Source organism: Carassius carassius, chromosome 20 (assembly GCF_963082965.1).
Source record: "Carassius carassius chromosome 20, fCarCar2.1, whole genome shotgun sequence".
Taxonomy (NCBI): Eukaryota; Metazoa; Chordata; class Actinopteri; order Cypriniformes; family Cyprinidae; genus Carassius; species Carassius carassius.
This window is the reverse complement of record NC_081774.1, coordinates 17,107,320-17,131,053: the sequence shown is the minus strand read 5'-3', so window position 1 is coordinate 17,131,053 and position 23,734 is coordinate 17,107,320. Positions and strand designations below refer to the sequence as shown.

The 23,734-nt window shown below is 38.1% G+C and overlaps 1 protein-coding gene across 2 annotated transcripts in view; it reads left to right on the top strand.

Annotated features, from left to right (window-relative positions):
* Positions 1–3,136: 3,136 nt before the first annotated feature.
* The window catches only part of ppp2r3a (protein phosphatase 2, regulatory subunit B'', alpha), an 81,022-nt gene continuing 60,424 nt past the window's right edge, over positions 3,137–23,734 (top strand). The window contains exons 1-2 of one of the 2 annotated variants that reach the window (XM_059501910.1): positions 3,137–3,287; positions 17,044–17,111. The gene's annotated coding sequence lies outside the window, so the exon portion shown is untranslated. Of the gene's footprint in view, positions 3,288–12,038; positions 12,153–17,043; positions 17,112–23,734 lie in introns of those variants that run through there. The other variant, XM_059501911.1, reaches the window with a different exon arrangement.

The following is a 23,734-nucleotide window of genomic DNA, read 5'->3' as shown; positions in this document are numbered from 1 at the left end:
GAGCTAATTTGGTTCTCGAAAAAGGCTGTCCGGTACTAAAATTGCACCCAGTTCCAGCGGTGCGAAAACTCTCAAAAGTGGGTAGATCCCCAATTAGTTCTAGTACTATGAAAAGGTTCCTGCTGTGTGAAAGGCCCTATTGGCGCAGTATATGCAAGCAAATCCAGAAGTGTGCATTGGACTCAATTCTTAAATGGCTATAAACATTGTGTCTGTGTTTTGACATATAGCAGGAAACCTAATGCATTTTTGGATGGGGTTCAAGAAAGTTAGAATACCTTCCAGGATTTATTTACATAGTTATATATAAAAAAGAGCCAAAAAATATAGATCAGTATATTGCATTACAGAAATGTTTATAGAGAGGGAGAAGGTTTAGAAATTGCTCTCCTCAGGAACAGACTGTGCAACATAGTCCATTTGGGAGGCAGACAGAGCAGTTTAACAAGCTGTGAAATATCTGTCATGCAACAAAAATGATATATGCACATTAATGGCTGAAAATTGTGCTAGTCCTGTAACCAACCAAAAATGGTCCACAATGAAAAGAAAGATGAATACATAGTTTATATTCTTCTAATCCTTTCGCTGGAGTCATAAAACATTACAGTTTCTCAGTTGTTTTTTCCCAAATTACACTCCAAAATGTGTCTTCCACCTCAATTAAATTGATTTTTATTTTAGCTACAAAGCTATCTTCTAAGTTGTGTCTGAATCTGACAGCAAGTATATCAAAAGCTTTGGACTTTAAAAGCTAATCTCTTTGGTGTGACCTGTTTTTGGGGTGCATCGTTGTTCATCCGAGTGTTTCCGAAATAGACACACTGGATTTCTGCCCCAATCGTGCCTTAAGACAAATGAGTGCCTGTCTAGCTGTCTCTTTGGGTCATGACATTGCCACATTTACTTAGTCTATGACGTGTAGTGAAACAGTATAATGGAGAAGCTCTTACTTGGAGGTTAGTGTGGGCCTGGGGTGAGAAAATCGGCTGGTGGTGGCTATGTGACAGTTGGAGACTGAGGAGGGCAGAGGTGGAGAGAGATGAAGGATCTCTACTTTCATCAAAAATATGGACCATAGAATTTCAGGCATGACTGGGACCAAACCCTTCCATGCTCTTCTCTCATGAAAAATGTCTTCTCCAGTAACTGATGCCTGAAGCAGGCTCAGCTGAGCTTAACAGGCCCATTAGCTTTAAATAGACATACACACCTTGTCAGGTGCCTGTATACCAAATACTCTTTATTATCTGTCGGGTGAGACGAGAAGAGACAGCCAGGGGGCACAGAGATAACCATGAGTGTGTGGTTGCATAAGTGTGTCTTGCTCATTAGTTGTGTGGTTTAATCTTCTGTGCTTCATTAAAACTTTACAGTTAAGCGACTAAGCTGAGCTTAGATCCTCTTCAATGAATTAAATTCATACCTTATGGAAAAAACGTCAAAGAATCTGTGGCGAGCGGTCAAAGAGTTTGTGATGAATTACAGGCAAACTGTATAATACTGTTTCTACCTACGTGCAGAATGATTGGTGAGTCATGGCAGTGACAGATTTAGCAATTATATCTCACCTCTGCACTGATATAGCTGACTTTATGTAACTATATTTATTTCTTCTTATCTCTATTTATCTCTATATTTCGTCCCCTTGGAATTATAAGGTTCTATCTGCATTCCGAGTAGTTTTGAGATTTTGAGCTTCATTGTTTTTGCATTCCCTTTGACAACAAACTTTGTTGTTTATTTAAATAAAAAGTCCCAAAATGTACAGAACATTAAAAAATCTATCACATAATATAAATACATTGTCACTGAATAAGAATATGTGAATAACCCAATTTTGACAAAAATGTCAGATAAACCTTAATAATTGCAAGGGGACGATTTGTCTTTTCAGTGGAATTCGTCGGTAGGTTCATCAGAAGTTAAATTTATTGGTTGAATCTGAAATTATATAGACACATAATAAAGTCAAAGATATGAGTTTACAATGCAACTTATAGTTATTGAGCATGGACTATCATGAATACATTTGAAATATATTGCCACAATTTAACATTGCATAAGCTTTAGAAGAAATTTTGATATTACCTGATTTGCTCTTCAGCCATCTGTTTGAATAATTTTCAGAATGCTTCACAGAATTTGGATGCACTGAGAAAATCTTTTCAGATATGAATCTAGCTAAAAGTCTTCGATGGATTCTACAATATATGTTTTAATACATGAATACATTACATAAATAATACATTAATATTGGTGCATTATGTGTTTAGATCCTTTACAATGGTTTAATTTACTTAATTTCATATCTGAGCCCTGACCTATACAATAGGCCCAGATTCCATAGTGACGCCCCCTGGTGCTCACCACAGTCAGAAAATTGTACATTTGGTGTAATAACAATATTTTGCACACATAAATTAAGTAAATCATTTTTGTTTTTCTGGTGTTTCTATTAACAGGATCTACATAACCAAGGGAATATATGCACAATTAGTTTATAAATTATAAGGCACAGTTGGCCTGTTTCAAATTATACACACACACACACACACACACATGCAAAAGCGCGCGTACACACACATTTAGCATTCACTATAGTTTTGTTACCTTGTTGAAGTCAGCAGGATATGGAAAGATTGCCTTCAAGATGATGGCTTTTATTTGCCTGATTGATTTTTTTATATAATTTTTTTGTTTGACAAGACAGTTCTTTATTTTAAAAAACTATCATGACGAGTAAAGTCATGTCCCAAGAATCAATCAATCAATCAATAAATCAATCAATAAATAAATCAATCAATCAATCAATCAATCAATCAATCAATCAATCAATCAATCAATCCATCTACCTATCTATCTATCTATCTATCTATCTATCTATCTATCTATCTATCTATCTATCTATCTATCTATCTATCTATCTATCTATCTATCTATCTATCTATCTATCTATCTATCTATCTATCTATCTATCTATCTATCGTGCTTTGGTTCTATCTCTCATTCTGTCACTCTCATTCTGTAATGGCTCTTCGGTAAGCTGTTTCTGGTAAGCGTGTATAGTGTCTTCGTTTATATATTCCCGCCCAGCGTGCTCGTGAGGAGCTGCTCTGTGGCTCTGCTCATTCTGCACTGGCTGCTGTCAGCGTGAGTCTGAGCGGCGAGGCGTTGCACTGTTAATCCACAAAACCGTGTGTTGATATGCTAGACATAAAACTATCGCAATGGATATCGGACTGTCCTAAAAGCCCAGATGAAAAGCCTTAACCCGGAGCTGAACGGTATGTGTTTGTTGATCTATCGAGTGTTTTACCGCTCATGAATAACAGTTACTTGCCCTGTACATTTAAGTAGAAGTTACGCGTGGTTGTCAAATAAAACGTCTTCGTGACTTAAAGGGAAGGGCTGAAGTTCAAACAGACTTTATTATCGAAGTTGGGCGGTGAGGAAAGTCACGGTCGGTTGTTTTGAGACGATATCAGAGTTTCATGCATGTATTGTGATTGTGGAGTGATTTACCGCATCGCCTGTGTATTAAACTCACGCGCGCAGTAAACTGACTGACTGCTGTACACGCCAGCTTTTATCTGTACTCAACAGACACATTAAATTACGATTGTTTGTAGGTTCGATTTTGTACTATGTGATGTATGTCACTTTCACTTGACTAATGTGTTAATTTACCAGAATGACAGAATTTTTAGCTTCCTTGTTACATTTCTTAGAGTTACAAGATCTACAACTGGAAGATGAATGTGTAGCATTCGTTTCCCTCCTCAAGCTGCATATATTGAATACAAGTTATGAACAGTTTCATAGTTTGCTTTTGGCTGGAAGGGACAAGCATTTGCTTTTGCTTTCACACTGTTCACCTAAATGCTTAGTTTGGCTGAGGTGCTGTTAACTCATTCTTGAGCAGTAGGAACTGGCACAACACTTATGTCCTTTGCATCTTGGAAAGATCAGATCTCTGTCATGCTGTTTTTATAAATATCCCGGTGGGGTCTCTCTGCTGTGGGTGTAATTGGGCATCCCGCCTGCACTAAATGCATGCCTGTCCTGCTCGAATGCAACCTTGAACTGTGCTCTGTTCTTTGTCACTAGCCTGATAACTTGACAGATACTGAGATGACTGGGCAGTCTCGGGATCGTTTCCTCTCTAATTAGCCCAAAATAGATCTGGATCACAGCTATGCGCTCCCTTGCATTAATCACTTCCTAAGTGCCAGAATTGATCGTTCTGGGTCAATCACAGCCTGTTGTCTTAACACAATATTTTTTCCTCCTTCACAAGACTTAGTTATTTAGCGGCACAATATGCAGAAAATATGCTTCCTCCCGAAATTGAAGTCATTTGGCACTTGATTTGATTCCTCTCCACTCATCCAGCCGCTCTGGGACTGAAGGGGTCTGGTTGGCTTCCAACAAGCCACAGCGGCGTGCATTGGTGAGGTTTTGGTCAGCTGTGGTTTTCGGCTCTTCCCATTGTATCCCATCCCCACTGCTTGCTATTGACTAAAGCTCATTAAACTCCACATGAAGGCCAGAGATGAACCACTGACCCCTACAATGATGCTTTTTTGGGCACCTCCTACAGTATATGTGTGTGGTCCTGCACAGAAGTCTGTCTTTAGATCCCACAAGGCTGTTTGCATTTAGACAAATATAATTTAAAGTGACACATCTTAGATAACAATTGATCACATGGGATTTGATTGTAAATATATACTGGTCTGTAATTTTAAATAGTTTTTTTTATGTTTGGAATAATGCTCACCAAAGCTGCATTTATTTGATTAAACATATGTTGAAGAATATTAGCAGAACTCTTTAGAATAGTTTAGAAGACCTGTTTTAACCTATTTCATATATTTTTAAATGTAATTTATTCCTGAGACAACAGCTAAATTTTCAGTAGCCATTAGTTCAGTCTTCGGTGTCACACGATCTCTCAGAATTTATTTAAGTTATTTCAAACTGTTTTTGTAGAATATAATACAGGAAATTTAGTCTGTTTTATTTTGTATGCTATATGGTGACGTGTTGGGGAAGTTGTGGCTTAATGTTTAGAGAGTTTGACTCCTCACCCTAAGGTTGTGGGTTCGAGGGCCGGCAATACCATGACTTAGGTGCCCTTGAGCAAGGCACTGAACCCCCAACTGCTCCCCGGGCGCCACAGCATAAATGGCTGCCCACTGCGCCGGGTGTGTGTTCACAGTGTGTGTGTGTTCACTGCTGTGTGTGTGCACATTGGATGGGTTAAATGCAGAGCACGAATTCTGAGTATGGGTCTCCATACTCGGTTGTATGTAACGTCACTTTTAACAAAAAGGGTCTGAAATGGACCCAGTCAGTGATCTTTTGCAGTGCACGCTGGGCAAGCATACAGAATTGCACTTACTTGCAAAGGCTTGCACGTAGCAATTTTCAAAGCATGCAATTACCTTGCTTGCATAGTCAATCTGCTTCCTTTCATTTTTGTTTTTAGTAAAGCTATGCAAACCGCGTAATTTTTAGAAACATTTACTGGGCAGTACAGTCTATTTCTGGGTTTTACTACTTGTTTTGTTTAAGAGCTCAATTTATGCAAGGTATTAAGTAGAGGGAGGTCAGGACTGCTAGATCTGTGAACGTCTTTTTGGATGTAAACAGCTTCGGCCACAGAGTGCCTCGGAAGTAAACTGTCACAGAAGGAGAGCTCTGCTATATGCTTGCATGCTGTAGGTATAAATGGTTTCCCATCATGCAAGACAGGAAGTGACAGCTGGACCTAAGTGACTTTCATGGAGGCCACACCTGGCCTCAGGACGAGCAGACAGCACTGACCATCCCACGAAACCCCTCAAACTTCCGGCAGGGCCATAGTCTGTTTGCTCTTACCACATAAGGAGAGTACCAAAAATTCAACAGGGGTGAAATATTTGGTTTTAATAGCATGTCTGTTTTTTATGGTTTTCTTTCTTTTTCTTTTTTTTCAAACAATAGCAATATTTAGATAAGATACTATTTAGATGCATTGTTTGAGTTATTTTTCCATTGTTAACAGGTGACATTGTTCATATTGCTCATTCATTATTTTTTCCAACCACTATCATAAACCACTGCATACCCGCTCCATTATGAGCATGACATCTGTAATGATTTGTTAGGATTACAACACGACTTGTGTTTATAAACCAAAATGGCTTGGTAAGCACAGCATGTTTGCGTCAATGAAAGACACCGTGTCAGGTTCATCTCTTCTGTGAGCTTCTCTCAGCATAAACATCGCATTGGACACATTGTATGCAAATTAAAATGGATCACCTCTGGAAGGTTTATGTCGATAATGGCCGCAATTTCAAGTGCAGCATTAAAAAAAAAACCTCAGGCAACTAGTCAAGTCTCCATCAAGAGGTTTCTGTGCCACATCCATTAGAGACTATATTCAGAAAACAAGCGTTCCTCCAGGGGACGGCTTCCCAAGAAAGCTCCTGATTCTGAATATAGTTCAATTTAGATGCAAAAAAGCTCTAGCTGTGTGAGGCCCTGCTCCTTTTGCTGTTATTTCCATACAGCACAGACAAAACACTGCTGCCTGTGCACTGAATAAAACTAGCAGCTCGCGACTCGAGTGTGTGCGCACTGCGCAGCACAGACTCATTGCTATTGGAGATCTGAAGCTTGCAGAATAATATGTGACAGCTTTCTGTTGATGCCTGGTGGAATTGAGGGGTTATGATCAAAATCTTTCGGAAACCATAACAACTGGTCTTGGCAAGGCTCTAACATTATTGCAGTTTCTGTTGAGATCTGGCCATTTGTAGTGTGGAATCTAGGTAGAGTGTGGCAGATGGGGATTTGGGAAAGTATTCCCAGGTGTAAAGGGAGTATTTCTCAGGGTCAAGGTCCTTTTCCCACAGTTCTTTATAGACTTGTGTCTTTTCACAGATGCATGTGGCGCCATGCAAAAGAGAGAAAAATGCTGTTGAAGTTTGTTTACTGGTTGGTCAGAGGGCAGAGTGTTTAGATTGGAGTTTTTCCATCATTCCGACTTCTGCAAGGGAGGCTGAAAGGCCTGCTTGAGAAAATGCACAGTTCGGTGTGATCGTCAATGAATCATGTTTTACACACATTGTGTGATAGTAGCAGTGATAGTAACCACACAATACAAAAGTAAACAAAACATTTTAAACAAGTCCATTTAGTGTTTTATTTGTTTTTGGCGGCCTGCACTCTTGAAATCTTATTAGCCAAGTCTCAAACTGTGTTACAACAATATGATCTATTAGTTATTTATTGCCCTTTTATTTAGGATGTACTCATTTAAGTTTTTTGGCACATGCACATTCCTTAGCTGCTTTTGCGGGCTGTGGACACTCTCGCTCATAACTCATATTGGGCCTTATCTAGTCAGTCTGATGTGGTTTGGAAAGTGTGCGTGCAGAGTTTCACTGCAAGCATTCGAATTTGCATGGCAGGTGAGTGAAAAATCTGAAAACTGCTCCCTGCAACTTAGTTAAAACTCAGGCATTGCCATAGTAACTGCTTATCTGTTCTTACCCAGCGAACATCTATAAATGGAGAGCGGTTTTCCTGTGATTCACATGATCCTTTTGAGGTTATGCAGGATGCTCAAGTGAAATGCAAAAGCGCATGCCGCAGGTTTACATGCAGCTAATGAGGAGGTGAGTCTGTCTTACTGAGGAGGCTTTCATAAACTGTAATAGATATAATCTGAGCTGGTGAATGATGGACATCTATTTGGTGCTGCAGAGTTGTATGACTAATGACAATCTGTCTAGATTACTAGTTAGCTTGATTACTGTTTTGTACAAATCAGTACGAGGCTAAGCTCCTGTCTCTTGAGAACATTTTGGCTGGTTTAGTAAGTTGCTGACATATCTAATTATTTTAGCTCTGCTGCAAAAACAAGCCATCATGGGAGCACACCTGACGTGAAGCCTGTGCTAAAAGTAGGCCTCCTAAAATAACTTTGGACCAAATTTTAATGCAGCGTTGCATGTATTCTTCATGAAGTAGTCATAGATGCAATTTGAGTACAAAATAAATCTAAGGCTGCATCTGAAATCTCTTACTTCTCTACTATAGTGTAAGTCATAAACATTATATGAAAAGAATAGCATGTCCGATTTCTCAATATTCGTAAAAGAGTAAAGCAACATCTGATGCTGGCAGGTCACATGAATTATGACAAATGTAGTACATCCAGATTACACATTTATACTATAGAACATCTACTTTTTTAATAGTTGTGAAGTACTTAACTATTTAAAAAGGGGACTTCTCAAAAACTTTGACATTTTGGACAAGCCATTTGTAGTGGTATCTGAAATCATAGTGGACATTGTCGAGTAAACTTGTTCAATTGTGCAATAACAAGTATATGACCAATGTATACTCAATGGCAAGTCTCAAAAGAATACTTGTGTACAGAATGAATGAATTTCTGCATCTCAGCAGAAGATAGCATCTGCCGGCCATCTGCCACACTTAGTGTTTGAATGCACTCACTCTTTTTCATTCACTTTTTTCAAGTGTATTGTGTTAGTGGAGTAATAGGGAGGAATAAATGAGGTTATAAGGAGAGATTTCTGATGCAGCCTAAGCCTATGCTTTTGACATCATACAGATTCCAGAAAGGTACATGCTTTGTGACTGACAGGTTGGTAATAAGCTTAGGAACATGTTTAAACAGACATTTCAAACAGAATAGATGACATAATGGAATCAGAATTGTCTTATCTTGTCTCTTGTGATGGTACAGGTTTACTCGATTGTCAGTCAGACAGTGGAGATCATTGTTTTGCCAGTGTAGTTTCAGAACTGAATTGTCCCACATGCTGCGAACAAGATGCACAGTGAGGTGGGTGGCCGTTTCCACAAGGCCATGCCAATAACTTATGTTTGATGCAAATGACAAAACTGTCCTTTCAAACTCAATAATGTGTATTCCTTTCATTGACTTGCAAAGTAATCTAATCCTCAGCCTGGTTTCATTCTAAAACAATACCAAGCTAGGGCTTGTGGCATGTTTACAGGGTTCCCAGCGACAGATCTTTCTCATAAAGGCTACACTATGCACATTTCTGGAGAGGAGTCCATTGCATGAGCTCCTTCACGCTCACAGTGGGACGTGTTTCCTCGGGGCTGCTCTGGTGTCATTGCACAGGCCTGTAGCATGTGTAATGCAGCAGGATGAGTAAATGTCCATGTGCTGAACGGCCAATCACTGTCCGCCGCTCTAACACTGCGCTCTTTTCTGTACAGTACTCGGGCATGGAGGCATAGACATTCTTCCAGTGCCAGCAGTGCTGCCAAGAGTTCCACAGGAAAATTAGAAATGAAGGAGGGCAAAACTGAGAGAGAACGAGAACAAAGCTATTGTGCGGCTTTGGTTACATGCCTTTCTTATTGCTCTACTTGAATGACAGAGAACCTTGTAGTTTTTTTTTATTTATAAGGCCATGTTAAATGTTTTATGGAAGGCTTTGCCTCTAACAGTGGTAATCAGTCTCCTCTGGCACAATCCTGCTGTGGCTAAAGGATGCTAAATTAGGATTTTTGAACTTTACATTGACTATGAGAACTGATAGAATGCCAGTAAATGTTCCTTTCTTTTTTTATATTATGGAAGAGGCTGCACTAGGTTGAGTCCATGTGAACAGCAAGCATGTGGAATAGTAATATCAGAGGGTTGCCGCCCCATTTCCTTGTTTAATTTCTTTCTGAGCATCACCACCAGTGAAGAACACAATGACCGGTGGATACTAAGCTATTAAGCAAATGCAAGAGGTTGCAGGGTTATTATAGTTAACTGAAACTAAAGCCATTACAAATTGAACTTGAAATAAAATAAACATTAACTTAAATCAACTGTGATGATCATGCTGAATTTCTGACACTGTCAGAAAATTATTGTAGGCTATATTTGGTCACATAACCGTGACAATGGCCATCTTTGAACCTCTCTTACTGTACAACATAGAACCACTGATTAGGAGCCACAGTTACAGAAATTGGCATGATTGTTTCACGAAGCCAATCTTTTGTCTGGGCAAACTTAAATTGAAATAAAAAATAATTAAAAACAATATAGATATTACCACCCCCCCCACACACACAAAATTATGAAAATTAAAATGGAAAATATAAAATATAAAAGTAAAAACTACAATAGAATCTCAATGATACTAAAATAACACTAGGGTTTGTTTGCTGCTTCTGTAGAGTATGACCTCCTTCTATCATCTCGTTGGCCACAATACTTTAAATCATGCTTGGACTAGAAGGAAACAAACCCTAATAGGATTCCTAAATCATTTGTTGTTTTTCTCTCCATCCTCATACAGCCTCATTGGTTTGCCAGGAAAGCAGTGAAGACATGTGAAATTGTTGTTGTTTAGAGCCTTCCAGCAGCTGTGGAACGGACAGGGGTCGTAACAGTCGGCCCTCCTTATCGTGTCAGTGGGAAAGTGCTCTCCATGCATTCGTTTTCCTCTTTCTTCACCCTAATGGCTCCGCTGCTCTGTGGGGGGAACAGAAATCATAAATCAGATCTGTCCCTAGGGGAAAGTGAGAGGACAGAAAACAAGCATGAAAACTTTCATCACGTTCCATAAATGTGGGTCATGGTGGCTGCTAGTGTTGTTTATGAACGCTACCTCCATCAGACACTGATGGGCCTGATACCGGGATGGCTTTTAGTCAGTTGTGGTTTATTGATTGCTGGATAAGAGTGGATGTTATCTCAGACTGAGGCCATGCTGAGGTGGTCCGTGGGTGTTGAGATGGAGCTCAGGGTGGCTGTTATCCGTTCTGCCTTGCAGGCTAGTACGCACAATTCCAGTGCATGTACAACCAGTAATGACACCCCTGTGGACCATAGAAGAGCCACACAGACCGACGGGTGAAACGAGGAAAACAAGCCTTTGTAGCCTAGCTCTGACATTTCAGTCTCGTGTTCTGAGAAAGTAATAATCAGGTTAAACATTAGAAATGTCATTGCTGTTGGAACTTGGAATTATAAATGTTAATTTGGCTGTTAATTTCTAGATTTGTGTATTTAGCTTATTTAGATTTAAATTTAGGATGAAATGCTTTATGCTGAAGGCCTCATGGATAGTTTATCAGATGAATATCTAGCTTTATATGGAAGAGAAGTTTACATTTTTGCCCAAAACAACTACTTGTAAAAGTCATCGGAGATCAGCTATACCCTGTCGAAGACTGCTGTCGAATGTTTCCTATAAGAGTCAGTGCTATGTTTTCTTGAAATGTAAATGCAAAATACAACCTCATTACTGTGAGACTAGTAGGCAGAAAGCTGACGTTTGTTTGCCTGCAGGCAATAAACTGAGCTCAGGCATATTTTTTGGAAAGATCTTAATGATTGTTCCTTGGAAAACGCCCTGATAGTGGGTGGGGTCCCAAATAAGGAACACACTGTTACATAGTGAAGGTTGCAACACGTCGATATGACTGTAATATCAATGCTTGGCTGCTAATCAGGGAAAAGTGCAATGCTAAACATGTCTGATTTCACATATAAGGTCATGTTTATGATACCTTGTGCTATTAAAGCCTATAGGGCTTTTGTGCAAATGATTATGTGCATTATTTAAAAGACCTTGGGGCCAAACCTGATTAGTATTTAGCTGCTTGTGGTCTTATTTTCAATCTATTTATTCTGCTGCATTGCTTAAACACAATGACACACTTCCTTCAGGCTCCGTTTAAGTAGTTTCCATGGCTACAAACGCTCTTGCAGCTGGATGGGCAAAATGAGCAGAGAGCATGGACAATAATGTACTCCCAAACACCCCTCCTTCACTCTTTCTCCGCTCTCTCCCTAAAGGTCTTGTTTTGGCACTGTAGGGGGGGATTTTTGGGAGTTTTATGCTGCATTTAAGAGTAGAGGAAGTTTGACTGCACAGATGTTGCACCCCAGCACAGGTGTGGCCTAACTGGAGCGCTCTGGAGGAGCTGAATTGAAGAGATGTACAGATAAAAACACATCTACAGGCATAGGGAGGGATGGTGGGTTACTGAGAAGATCTAAGATGGGAGATTCCCAGGTGAAGCTTTGGTCAGAAAGCCTTTGGTAAATACATCAAGAGCCTGTCAGGTTCTTTTGACAACGTACAGTAAGGTATGTATTCGCTCTCCTTTTCATCTTACACCAAAGAATTGTCATGAAACTACAAAGATGTTCTTTTGGCTGCAGTTAATAAGAAACATTGAGGATGAGATTTGGATGTGAAGAGAGAAGGACAAAGTAATACCAGAGAGCCTGAATTCACTGTGGGTTGAAATGTGAAGCTTCAATAAGTAAAAAGATAAAGAAAAGCTTTATGTGTGTAAGATTGACCTACTGTTTCCTTTTAGTAGACATTTTAAAATGAAAGTTTTGTCGTAATTTACCTCTATATTGTTCTAAGCCCATTATTTCTTATATAAGACACAGAAGGAGATATTTTAATAGAAATTGTTCAAAGAATCTCTGCGCTCTAGATTTGTATTTCATGCAATGAAGGCCTTATGTGACCATCAAGGATCGCACGATGATAGAAAACCTGAAGAAAAAAGGGAGATTTTATTTTTTACATTGTTCAATTTTTTTAAAATTTTCTTTAGGCCTGGAAAGGTCTTGGAAAAGAGTAAAATCATGTCATGTAAATGTTTGTAAACTACAACATTTGATCATTTTTTAAAAATGTTTATTCAAAAGATTGGTGCCTCACATAAAAATCGAAATCAGCATGTGAAAAATCCTTATCTAGAAATCACAAACGACTGGAAAGATAATGAAATATCATTGATATCCACTCAGCAAACTCCAAAAGGACAATTTTGCCATATATAAATATTAGGGCTGTGAATCTTTGGGTAGACAACGATTCGATTTGATTCATGATTTTCAATTTGATTCATGAACGATTTTTGCAAATTTAAAATGATTCAATTCGATTTGGTTCACAATTAAATTCGATTCGATTTGATTACAACGATTTGATTCTGCATTCTTTAAGTGCATTCACAGGATTATTCCCCTAAATTCTTTAAATGCTTAGTTGGGGCAAATTACACAGCAGCCTTAATGGTTAGAGAACCATAGGTTAGAGAGAGAGAGTGAAAAAAACAATTGTCCATTGTTGGATGATAGTTAAATGATGCTATGGCATGACATGGCATACATCAAATTTATGTAAGTCAAAATTTAAAAAAAGATTTAAAATATTATGTATAGGTTAACAGTTTGTCACACCAGGGGCTTAGCCATCATTTCAGAAGTGACAGAAATGTCAATTACAATAATTTTATGTATGTATGTATTATAATTATAATTATTATTATTTGTATTTTTTTTTACAAGGAATTATTTTCGCATCTATTATTTTGAATTTGCTAAGAGAATAAAATACTGGTGGACAATAATCAATAATTTGTAATTTCTGTAATTTTTTCCTAATGTCAATTTTATTAGTGATGCACCGAAATGAAAATTCTGCGCCAAAATCGAAAATTTAGGATGCACTTGGCCGAAAACCGAAACTGAAGCCGAAAATGGCTTCTTTTAAAAACGTATATATATATTGCTTGGATTTAATGGATCTGAATTGAAAAATCACAATATAATAATCAAACTTTTATTAACAGTTACATAACAAAACATAAAATATTTTTTTACAATAAATATAAATAATAATTATTCTTCAAGTTTTATGTTCCATCAAATAAAATAGTTTTTTAAAAATTGTGCAAAAAAATCCACAATTTTGGAGATTTTTGCAGAACAAATGTTACATATTGCAACTTTGGTGTCCTCTCGTATAGGGCTGTCACTTTTGTGAAAAAAAAATCCTGTTCGATTTTTGAGACATAGGCAAAGTGTTCAATGAATCGTTAGTAAATTGCCTATATTTGGCGTTGATCCGTTTTTCAACGCCAAATATAGGCAAATCCACCGACAACTAAACAGGCATTAGGGCGAACGTAAAGAGGCCGCTTGAGACGCGCACAAGTCAGCAATGTGGACTGCCATAACATCAATGAAAAACATTACTGAAGGCTACATTGATATTATGCACTAATAGGCTCTGTGTGTGTGTGTGTGTGTGTGTCAGAACCTGCAGTTGCTGTGTGACGCGCGTTCGCTGCGAGCGTATAGTAACGAGCTGGACGCGCTCCGAGAGAAGGCCGTTAAAATCGATTCCCTGTTTTCGTTTTTGAAACTTGTGTTGGTTGGTCCGATCGATTGTGCAGCTTTTGTGACAAGCTTTTTTTGATTGTGACAGCCCTTTGACATGCTTAATCTTTGATAGGCAGACGCGTGATAACAGCTCGACCGTGAGTGAAACCTAAGCGCTTGCTCACGGATGGGAGGGGCGGGTGACATTCATTTTCGGTTTACGTTTTCGGCTGTTTTTTTTATTTCGGCCCGAAACCGATAATGCCATTTCGGCCGAAAATTTTCGGCGGCCGAAATTTCGGTGCACCCCTAAATTTTATGATTGTTTTATACACACAATTTTAAATTTTCTGCACAGAATAAGGTATAAAATAAACCTTTATAGTTTCTGTACTGTAATAAATCATGTGTTAATTAGCACTGCATCATTCATACATTTTATTTATTTATTGTGTTTATTGTTTCAGTTCATTCTGCTAGTTATCAGATAAACCTCGCGCTCTTATTTCAATGTTGTTGTTAATGCTGTGGTTATTACACGTCAGCTGCGTCAGAGATGAACGGAGCGCGAGCGTAATCCTGTGACAGTCACAGGCAGTAAATAGTGGAGCGCGTCAAAGAGTGATGCGAGGCACGAGCACTGTTCAAGGTCTCCATTAATTCGTACTTGTAGTCATTTAATTTGTATATATTTTGAAAGCACTGAATCGCTATAGAATTCGCGATTCATTTGATTCTTAGCATTTTAAATCGATTTCTGTCCGAGATCGGTGATTCACGATTCAAATATTATGTTTCGAAATCGATGCATTGCATCGTTATGGTTTGTATTCGATGCATCGATAAAACGAGTGAATCAATAACTTCTAATAAATATAGTCAATGTGACTCATTCTGTTATGTGTCTGTCTGATGCTGCAATACCTAATAGGCTTATTTCACTTAAGACATCTAAATATGCAGAGTTTGTCATGAATTCACACCAAGTCTTTAAAAAGAATGATACAGTCCGTCCTCATGCGGTTCCTCCCTGGGTGAGTCACTAATGGCTGTAAGTTGTATTTGTTTTGGAACCATATTTTTAGGACTTTAAAGGAGCTTACCCGTAAGAGCTTGTGATGAAGGGTATAAAAGGGATTGGGCCTGTGCTTCTTTTGTTCATTGTTGAACATGGCAGTTGAGTCTCAAACTGTTGAGATGACCTGTTTGAGATTAAAGCTTGTCATGCAAAAAAATAAAAAAATAAATAAAAGATTCTGCATTTGTTTTTCTCTGATGTTTTGACATTTTTTTTGCAAGTGTTAATTGTTAGCTATTATATCACACGTTTCTGCCAAACTAGGTCCTATCACACAGAGATTAAATTGGGAAAGGGTTATTTGCATCTTTACCTTGAGGTCAGGTCAACACTGATCTCATCTGTATTTCCAAAAATACAGACCTGAAATAGGCCCAACCTCTCTGAGGTTACAAGTTCAGTAGCTGCTCAGATAGATTGTTTATCAGAAACGTTTAGTAAACATTTTTGGGAATCTTATGACAACTGTTAAGAAGCAGTATGGGTTATATTTCAACCACAGATCAAATAAATTATATTTTGTTTATAGATGATTAAGCCTATTTTCAGAAGTTAGGTCTAGAAAAAAAAATTCACTCACAGACTGGCACTGTTTGTAAATTTCACAAGAACAAAGAAACAAATTGAATTGATTGATTGATATTGATTTTATTTTTCTAACAGTGTGGGGATGGATGTAAGTCTAGTCAGTCGGTTACAAGAAATAAACAAACCAAAGGGCTAAAAGCCAAGAAAAATAATCCTTCAAACTTCTGGGATTTACGCCCCTGACAAAAAGAAAATATATCATGGGTTTGCACCTACTCAATCTAGATTTTTTCCCCTCTTTGTGGCACTGAGGAGGGGCGAGCTGTGCTCTTTGTGGTTTTGCATACGTATGTGCATTGAAACTTACACTGAAACTAATACTACTAAGTTTGGGAAGTCAGTACATGCAAACAGATAAATATATCAACGTGGCATAAGCAAGCGCCTGTATGTCACTCTCTAGAGTTCTGGGTATGCAGTTCTTCTAAACGCCATTGATTAATTATTTTTAGCCTATTTTTGTAAACACGTCCACCCAGTCTGGTTGCGCAGAAAGAATGAATCGGCAATTGTGATTTCATTTGACGTGTGTCTTAATGATGTGATGAATAATTTTGTGAAGTGATTTATCCTTCAGTGCTACAGTAAAGCTCTTTAATGATGGAAACGCTCATGGCAGAAGCGCAGATGAACTAATGCAACATTGCTCGACGTTTACTTTTCCTCGGCCGATAGCATCTGAAATTGCTTTTTAATTACATGCCTGTTTGAAGTAGCGTTATTTGCTGAGTAAGAAATGTTGGTGAATTGAAAGATCAGATTTAAAGGGAACGCTAACACAGGGATGGGTCTAAACCATTTTTCCATCATGTTAGAAATGTTTTGGTTTAAAGTAGCCCACTGGTCTAGTGAATACATTGCAAACTGGTTCCAGTGATTCACTTACTGCAATCGAGTGGTTCTTGTTCTTCTATTTCACACTAATGTCAATGTAACACTGCATTGTGGGTTGAATTAATCATTTTCAAGAGAAAAAACAATGTGCACACTGTTTTAAGTTTACCATTTAATTAGTTTTCTAAAAAGGAGCAGACAGACAGTGGAGGGGAAAGTGGTGCACAGTACGTCTGTCTTTCATTTAAACAAAAATCCCTTTTTTCTCTTGTGAAAATGTCAATGTTTGGTTGAAAATGTACCGTACCTGTTGAACTGAATCAGTTTTTTCCTCTTTATTCCACAGGTAGGCATATGAATTCTCTCTGGACTGCGAGAGCTGCGTTGTGCTAGAGCTGGACTCAAAAGAACCAGGTAATGAATGGAAGGAGCAGGTAGCTAAAACTACACCCGTATGATTGTTGACAGATGGTGCTTGTTTGTTTCTCTGCCTAATGTAACTCAGAAGTATGCAGTACTTTTACTTTGAATTCTGCAAACGTAATGCCTGGAAAAAGTGTAGCTATTACCTCTGCACCACTGAGCCCCAAAGGCACCATACCAGCCACCTGCGTGTCTGCTCGGACCGAGTAAGTGTTTTTTTTTTCCTGTTTTAAAAGTTGGTGAGTGTAACATTTCTCACAAGGGGCCTTTTACATGCCAGTGAGTGAACTAAAACATGGCAGTAATGACCCAGCCAATAGCTTTCACTCCATGAGGTGTCAGATGAAAAAAGAAGCTCTCCAAAGACGTTGAATCACATCCATAACCTGTAAATCAAGGCGGCTTTGTAGAAACCTCTGCGTAGTCCACTTCAGTGTAGACCATTGCTCAGAAACGCATGAGTCACACTTATTGCGGCGGTAAAACAACCTCACAATCTGGCCTCAGTCTCATGGGACATTCTTAAAGAGTGAGGTAAGACTGACCCAGGAAACCTCCCAGCATTTTATTCTTTGGATTATTTCTCTTTATGGGAAAATACTGTCACCACTCCCTCTTAGCGTTGTTCCCTTTAAAAGAAAAGAGCCAGACAAAGCACTGGATCAAATTTAGACTAACGTGTCTGCACACATTCCCTGAACAGATTAATAGAGAGAGACATGAGATGGATAGATATCTATAGATATAGATAGATAGGAATAAAGTACTATAGATAGTTATATATAGAAATAGATATATATAGATATATAGATGAGAGAGGGGTGATATCTAGATAGATAGATAGTGAATTGATAGATAGATGGACAGACAGACATACTGTGTGTCATTTTCTTTTGTGATGAACATGAATGACCTCAGGCTTGCGGAAATGTTTGATATATATATATATATATATATATATATATATATATATATATAATTCTGCTTGAATTGATTTATAAATGCATTTTTGTAATGATTTATGTCGCACATGAATCATCTGCTCATGTCTATGAAAGCTTGTTCAAGGTTTGTTACTTTATATCTCATATTTATATCCCAATTTAATGGTATGATTTTATTGCAATATGCAAATCATTTGTCATGAATCAAGGCTGACAGCCTTAACCATGTGTGGAGTTGCGTTTGTCACACTGCTTTGAGCTTTCCTCTGATTTTCTAAATTGCACTGTTATTTTATAGATGTCTCTGACTTGCAGCCATAGAGCTATTTCTTAGAAAAATATTCCAGGTGATTTCACTCAGGCCTGTCTAGACCTCAGTCCATGTTATTTAACAAATGTAAGTCCCGAGGTCTCTGCTTTGTAAGGCTGTGTAATATATTGCACAATCATCCATGATGGTAGAAAATCCAATGTAAGGACTAAGTTTGTGAAGCTTGAGTGAAAACACAAGCATGTGGTTGGAGACTCTAACTATGTCTGTCATCTCTGATTGAGTCGAGTATGAGCAGCCCGCAGTGATGTGCCTGAAGCATGTCTCCATGCGGCCCCATGGGTTTTTGTGGGACAGCAATGGTAATATTTCTCCCTGAAACATAGTTGGCGGACCACATTGTTTTTGCATTTAATGCTTTTATGTAACCATTGCTAAGGCCAATTAGCATCATATCTGTTGCAGGGAAAATGACACATGACACAAGCCCCCATTAATTTTTATAATTATTTTGACTTTCTCCCCCGTTATTGCATTCATCACCGCTAATTGATCGAGAGAATGCACATAACGGAGGTGTTTGGGGTGATGGGGGCTGTCAGACTAATAAATCACAGTTTGCACAGAGCGTGCACATCATGCTCTGCCTCATTTCCCTTCTCCCTAATCACTCCAAACACCAAACAAATATATATAGTTCTCTGAGCTAAAGCAGCTCTAGAAGCTCTCAGCCTGTATGTGTAGACTGACCCGCTTCTCCAGCTTTGACCAACACTCACTATTTTTGAGTCTTACTCAGTGTTGGGAAATTACTAACTAAAAGTAGCAACATTACTAACTTGACTATATATTTAGTTACGTGACAAAATAGCTTTCAAAACAAAATAGCTTTGCCAGGAATAAACTTTGTTTCCAACAGGTAGCAATGAATCATCTTGTTTACATATTTTTTTTTGTAAATAGAATTGTATTTGTTTGTGTATTTGGCTGCATATTTTGACTTGGTTTATTTATTTTTGTGGCTACAAATTTAGTTCAATTATGCTGGTTTTGTTTTTGACTTGATCATGTTTTTTATTTATTTATTGGTTGTATGTATTTAGTGTAAAAGTCATTGTTCTGTTTATTCCTTTATTTATTTAGATAGATGGAAAGATAGATAGTCACCTTAAATTACAATAGCATTTCTTTTTTGTGGCTGCATAAAATTAAGTGCTGCTGTTTTACACACACACACACACACACACACACACACACACACACACACATATATGTGTATATATGTATGTTTATGCATCTATGTATGTATATACAGTACACACCTTCTCATTCAAAGAGTTTTCTTTATTTTCATGACTATGAAAATTTTAGATTCACACTGAAGGTATCAAAACTATGAATTAACACATGTGGAATTATATACATAACAAAAAAGTATGAAAATATGTCATATTCTAGGTTCTTCAAAGTAGCCACCTTTTGCTTTGATTACTGCTTTGCACACTCCTGGCATTCTCTTGGTGAGCTTCAAGAGGTAGTCACCTGAAATGGTCTTCCAACAGTCTTGAAGGAGTTCCCCGAGAGATGCTGAGCACTTGTTGGCCCTTTTGCCTTCAGTCTGCGGTCCAGCTCACCCCTAAACCATCTCGATTGGGTTCAGGTCCAGTGACTGTGGAGGCCAGGTCATCTGGCGCAGCACCCCATCACTCTCCTTCTTGGTCAAATAGCCCTTGATGCCTTCAGTATGACTCTACAATTTTCATAGTCATGAAAATAAAGAAAACTCTTTGAATGAGAAGCTGTGTCCAAACCTTTGGTCTGTACTGTATGTCTGTGTGTGTGTGTGTGTGTGTGTGTGTGTGTGTGTGTGTGTGTGTGTGTGTGTGTGTGTGTGTGTGTGTATGTGTGTGTGTCTGTGTCTGTGTGTTTCATGTTGCGATTAATTGCTCATGCTTTTATCACGGTATTAGCACGGTATTGAAATTTAGTTAAAAAAAGGTCATAATTAATATAATTACAGGTCATAATAAATACAACCCAAATTCCGGAAAAGTTGGGACGTTTTTTAAATTTTAATAAAATGAAAACTAAAGGAATTTCAAATCACATGAGCCAATATTTTATTCACAATAGAACATAGATAACGTAGCAAATGTTTAAACTGAGAAATTTTACACTTTTATCCACTTAATTAGCTCATTTAAAATTTAATGCCTGCTACAGGTCTCAAAAAAGTTGGCACGGGGGCAACAAATGGCTAAAAAAGCAAGCAGTTTTGAAAAGATTCAGCTGGGAGAACATCTAGTGATTAATTAAGTTAATTGATATCAGGTCTGTAACATGATTAGCTATAAAAGCTTTGTCTTAGAGAAGCAGAGTCTCTCAGAAGTAAAGATGGGCAGAGGCTCTCCAATCTGTGAAAGACTGCGTAAAAAAATTGTGGAAAACTTTAAAAACAATGTTCCTCAACGTCAAATTGCAAAGGCTTTGCAAATCTCATCATCTACAGTGCATAACATCATCAAAAGATTCAGAGAAACTGGAGAAATCTCTGTGCGTAAGGGACAAGGCCGGAGACCTTTATTGGATGCCCGTGGTCTTCGGGCTCTCAGACGACACTGCATCACTCATCGGCATGATTGTGTCAATGACATTACTAAATGGGCCCAGGAATACTTTCAGAAACCACTGTCGGTAAACACAATCCGCCGTGCCATCAGCAGATGTCAACTAAAGCTCTATCATGCAAAAAAGAAGCCATATGTGAACATGGTCCAGAAGCGCCGTCGTGTCCTGTGGGCCAAGGCTCATTTAAAATGGACTATTTCAAAGTGGAATAGTGTTTTATGGTCAGACGAGTCCAAATTTGACATTCTTGTTGGAAATCACGGACGCCGTGTCCTCCGGGCTAAAGAGGAGGGAGACCTTCCAGCATGTTATCAGCGTTCAGTTCAAAAGCCAGCATCTCTGATGGTATGGGGGTGCATAAGTGCATACGGTATGGGCAGCTTGCATGTTTTGGAAGGTTCTGTGAATGCTGAAAGGTATATAAAGGTTTTAGAGCAACATATGCTTCCCTCCAAACAACGTCTATTTCAGGGAAGGCCTTGTTTATTTCAGCAGGACAATGCAAAACCACATACTGCAGCTATAACAACAGCATGGCTTCGTCGTAGAAGAGTCCGGGTGCTAACCTGGCCTGCCTGCAGTCCAGATCTTTCACCTATAGAGAACATTTGGCGCATCATTAAACGAAAAATACGTCAAAGACGACCACGAACTCTTCAGCAGCTGGAAATCTATATAAGGCAAGAATGGGACCAAATTCCAACAGCAAAACTCCAGCAACTCATAGGCTCAATGCCCAGACGTCTTCAAACTGTTTTGAAAAGAAAAGGAGATGCTACACCATGGTAAACATGCCCCCGTCCCAACTATTTTGAGACCTGTAGCAGAAATCAAAATTGAAATGAGCTCATTTTGTGCCTAAAATTGTAAACTTTCTCAGTTTAAACATTTGCTATGTTATCTATGTTCTATTGTGAATAAAATATTGGCTCATGTGATTTGAAAGTCTTTTAGTTTTCATTTTATTAAAATTTAAAAAACGTCCCAACTTTTCCGGAATTCGGGTTGTATAACTGAACCTTTAAATACAATAAAGCAATAAAGAAAAATATATAAAGTTAAAAGTTAAACACAGATTAAAGTACAAAAGAACTATAAAGTATATATACGTATATATATGTTTCTGTATATATGTGTGTGTGTGTGTGTAGTATTTACTTCAAATGTATGGGTTCTGTTTGTTTGTTTGTCTATTTTTTTTCAGACCGACAAATGTCCTTAAATTTTTTTAATTTTTTAAATAGCTTGTATAGCTAACCACAAGTCTAGACTGTTACTTGTTTTTAAACTGTTGCATGCAAATTGCAGGAATACAAGCTTAAAGCTAAAGATAGTCATTATTTAAAGCACCAACACCAGTCATGTGAATCTACTCGAACCATGCAGAACTGTAATGGCACTAACTGAAGGATTGCCAGTTCTTCGTTTGACTTTGAGGTTTGAGAAGCGTCAATGCTTGGATTAACTGAAGGCAAACAACACTTCTCTGTTACAAAGTGCACTTTAAAACTGAACCGTCTTCTCCAAGAGTGGCTTGTGACGTTAGGGAAGTGGAGCCACCCTGTCTCTATCAGACAGCTGAGGATGGATGTGTGAAGCCTGTGCACTCTCTCCTGTATGGCGCGACCTCGGCTCTCCAGACCTGATCTGAGGATCACATGCACCAAGACAAAACTAAGAATAGATTTAACCTATTATTACATTTTACCGTTGATTGAGTAGTTTCATTAAGGGTGGAGTTGGTGGACTAAAATTGTCTGTCAGTGGTTAGTATTCTTTATTTCGTCTGGTGGCTCATGTTAGACATAAGCCAAGACAATGATGTCACCGTACCAACATTTCAGTATTCAGTAATTAGTACCAATAAAAGTAAAATTTTATCACTCTCAGTTCAGTTATGGTTTAATTTGAGTATTTTTTATATGAAAACAAAAAAATCTTATATATATTAGTTAATTAACAATGCTGTAAATTATAAGTAAATTATACATCAAAACAACGTACCTTTCAAGTATTGTTCAAATAAGTAAAAATAGCATTAAATAGATTGAATGAAAAAAGTCATAAAATTAAAAACTAAGAAATGTATGACAGGTAACAGAACAAGCAGCAGATGTATTGCACTTGCACTTCAAGACTTAATTCTCAGATCTATTTTAATGTATTCACTGCTATGGTTACACTGTCAAACATTCATGTGTGAATGAATCACTTATTAACATTGTGTTTAAACTTTGTTGGTTACGGCAAAACTTCCTGCAAGCGTGCAGAGCTCGAGCTAAACAAACTCTGACATATCAAGCTGAATCTGACTTTAAAGCCTCTGGTTGGCCGTTGTGTTCAGGCACTCAACAAACATGTTTGTGATTGGCTACATTGCTCAATGCTCCAAAACACATTTTAAATCTAATTGTTTTAAAGATTTGCCTTTATTTTGAAAGGACTGTAAGTAGACAGAAAGTGAAGTAGGAGAGAGAGGGAGAATGGATCGGGAAAGGTCTGCGAGTAAGAATTCGAGCTCAGGATCCCCGAAGTGCAACGGCGTGCTGCCCTCAAGACTGTCAGCACCAATGAAATGGAAACTTTTGACAGTCTTCACAGGGACATTTAAATTCAGCTGCATATCAATATTTCCTGACCAACTCTGTACTCTGTACTATAATTTTTTTAAATTTTCAATTAAAATTTTCATTTTAAATGTATTCCCTCAAAAATGTGGTGAGAACATTAAATTTGACAACACAAAAATTTGAACCAAAAAAAGAGCTGTG